Here is a 3,464-nt window from a genome sequence, read left to right as displayed (position 1 = left end):
ATTCTTATTGCTTTAGATGTGGATTAAAAAGCCACCTTAGTAACAGCCCCACATGTCCTGCGTTGGGTAAAAAATGTACTTTTTGTAGCAAAATTGGCCACTTTAATATTGTTTGCAGAAACAGGAAAGGTGTTAGAATCAATAACCTTTCTTCTGTTGAAGACCCTAATGTAAATGTTTCCAACATTGAAATGTCTGTCTTGCAATCTCCATTTGATGATCTTCACATTAACTCTATTCAAAATGTTGATTCTAACCTGTCTATTCCTGAAAGGAAAATTCTCTCCATTGATTTAGTTGAGCTTGATCTAGACACTACACTTGTCAAAGATCCCACTTGCTGTGTAATTGTTGATGGTGTAGAATTAGACATGATGGCAGATTCAGGGGCACCTGTTACCATCATCTCTAATACCTTATTTGATGAAATCTGGAGCAAGAATGTAACTTTATCTCCTCTTGACATCATTCCCAAAGCCTATAATAAGAAACGTATTGACATGTTAGGATATTTTATTTCAAGAATTGAATGTTTAGGTAGGTTTACTAATACAAAAGTATACATTGCCATTGATGGAAAACTTATTGTTGGATGGCAAGATTTGGCTAGAATGGGTTTGAAATTGGTTCCTGGTTCTGACACACCAGTCCAAATCAATGAAACCTCAATTTTTAATGTAGTTCATGAAGAAAACTTGGAGATTCAGAGTTTAATATCTGAATTTCCAGAGGTTTTCAAAGATTCCGTGGGCTACATCAAGGATTTTGAGCATCTGATCAGATTGAAACCCAATGCCATTCCTGTCTGTCATAAACTGAGGAATGTTCCTTTGAATGTAAGAGATGACCTTAAAAAAGTTCTAGACAATTTAGTTTCAGAAGGCATTATTGTTCCCACCAATTCTTCTTTATGGGTTAGTCCTATTGTTGTCGTTAAGAAAAAGGATTCCTCTATTCGTTTATGTGCGGATTTGCGCTCCCTTAATCAAAACATCATTGTGGATTGCCATCCCTTACCTAAAATTCAAGAATTGTTGACAGGTATTTCGGAATCAAAAATTTTCTCACTTTTAGACCTCAAGAGTGCTTACCATCAGATTCCTCTCTCGAGGTCCTCCTCTGAGTTAACAACCTTCATAACCCCTTTCGGGGCATTTAAATATCTCAGACTCCCTTTTGGTTTGGCTTCTGCCGCCAGTGTCTTCCAAAAATTCATGGACACAATTTTGCATGACATCCCTAATGTACAAGCCTATCAGGATGATGTCCTGATCCATTCAAAAAATAGATCAGAGCATCTTAAAGTGTTAAGGAAAGTTTTGTCTCGCTTTCAGGAAGTTGGCATAACTCTGGGTGTTAAGAAATGCATATTCATGGTAAAAGAACTTGACTACTTGGGCCATAGTATTTCTGCATATGGTATTAAACCAAAGATTTGTTTAACCAAAGCTATTTCAAATGTTGCTGTCCCTAAAGATAAGGATGCCCTAAGGTCATTTCTTGGACTTGCTGAGTACTATTCACGATTCATCCAAAATTATTCTCAGTTTGTCCAACCTCTCCGCACCTTACTCAAGAAAGATATCAAATTCATTTGGTCTGAAGAAGCTAACAAGGCTTTTGACACTGTTAAAAAGGTTATTGTTGAAGCACCTGCACTATCATCATTCAATCCAAGTTTAGAATGTACCATTGCTGTTGACGCAAGTCAAAAGGGTTTAGGTGCAGTGTTAACTCAAAGAGACTCTTGTAGGGAGAATACTATAGGTTTTGCGTCAAGAGCCTTAAATGTAGCTGAGTCTCACTATAGCACTATTGAAAGAGAAGCCCTTGCCTGTTCTTGGGCAATTGAGAAATTCAAAACATTTATATGGGGCTCTCACTTTATTCTCCTCAGTGATCACAAGCCCTTACTTCATCTTCTCAATGGTAATGGTACAGGCAAGGCTTCCTCTAGGTTAGTTCGTATTTTGTCTAGACTACATGAGTACAATTTCACCATTAGACACATTTCAGGTGGCAATAATTTGCGTGCTGATGCCCTTTCAAGACTTACTTTACTTGAAAATGATGTTGATGATGATTCCGTTGATGACGTTGAGTGTGTTGTAGCATCCATAGAAGAGTTGGTCCTTTCACCTTTTTGTATATCAGAGACTGAATGGAAGCATAGTTGCTCTGAGGATTCAGTTCTTCTCAATGTTAAAAATCTAATTGTTTCTGGGTGGCCAAGAATTCGCTCTCTCCCTGCGTCCTTGAAAGTCTTTGCTCAAGTGTCTGGTGAACTTTCCATTGCTAATGATGTCATTTTTAGGGGTGATTTATGTGTTCCTCCTTTGGGTATTAGGAAAAAACTTTTTGACTTTGCTCATCAGGGACACCTTGGCGTTGGCAGCACCTCAAGGAAATTGAAGGAACACTTTTGGTGGCCTGGTCTAGATGGTGATGTTGCTAACTGGATTGGGTCTTGTTCTACTTGTCTGGTTTCGGACAAGCACTGGAAGACACCCCTTTTACCGTTGCATACAGTTCCTTTTCCTGCTGAAGCTTGGCAAAAGCTAGCTATTGACTTCTCTGGTCCTTGGGAGATTTTACCTAGTAATAAACGTTTTATTGTGTCACTAGTTGACTATCATTCTAAGTGGTGTGTTTTTGACTTCTTAGACTCTCCCACTTCTGTTGCTGCCATTGATTTTCTCAGTAAAGTTTTTCTCTCTGAGGGTCCCCCTAGAGAGCTGGTCAGTGACAATGGCTCTCATTTTTGTTCATCCTCGTTTGAGTCATTCCTCAAGTCTTATGATATCAAACATCTTAAAGTGGCATTATACTCTCCTTCTTCCAATGGACTAGTCGAGAGAATGAATAGGTTTTTCAAGGAGGGAATACAGACCGCTGTGTCTTCTAGTCTAGATGTAGAAAAATTCCTTAGGGGCAAATTATGGTCTTATTTGGTTACCCCTCATAGTACAACTGGTGTTTCCCCTTTCAGACTCCTGAGGAAGAGAAATCCTAATGGGAACATTTGCCCTTCTTGGTTAAAAGATTTGAAAACTCAGGACAACTCTTGTTTAGCTTGTCTTGACAAAGAAATTGTCAAAGTAAATGTTGCTTCTAAGCAATTATCCCAAGAAAGAAATTTTAATTCAAAGTTTCTTTCTTCTGTTCAGCCCTTCCATGTTGGAGACTGGGTCATGATTAAGTTTAATAACAAGGTTAAAAAAGGCCTTTCGACCTTCTCCTTACCCACACAGGTCCTTAAAGTATCTAAGGGATCTCTCTTTCTTGATGGAAGGGGGTGGTGGAGTAAGCGTGTCATTGTCAGAGTGTCATTGTCAGACTCACTCCTGAACAAGCAAGGAAAATTTCCACTACCAAATATGTAAATGAACCGTCCTCTTGTTCCTTTTTCCCTTTAGGTACCACCTCTGATGAAGACACACTTGCTAATAATTGTTCTTCTTCTT

This window comes from Lissotriton vulgaris, chromosome 2_1, assembly GCF_964263255.1.
Source record: "Lissotriton vulgaris chromosome 2_1, aLisVul1.2, whole genome shotgun sequence".
Lineage (NCBI taxonomy): Eukaryota > Metazoa > Chordata > Amphibia > Caudata > Salamandridae > Lissotriton > Lissotriton vulgaris.
Note: the sequence above shows the minus strand (reverse complement) of the source record.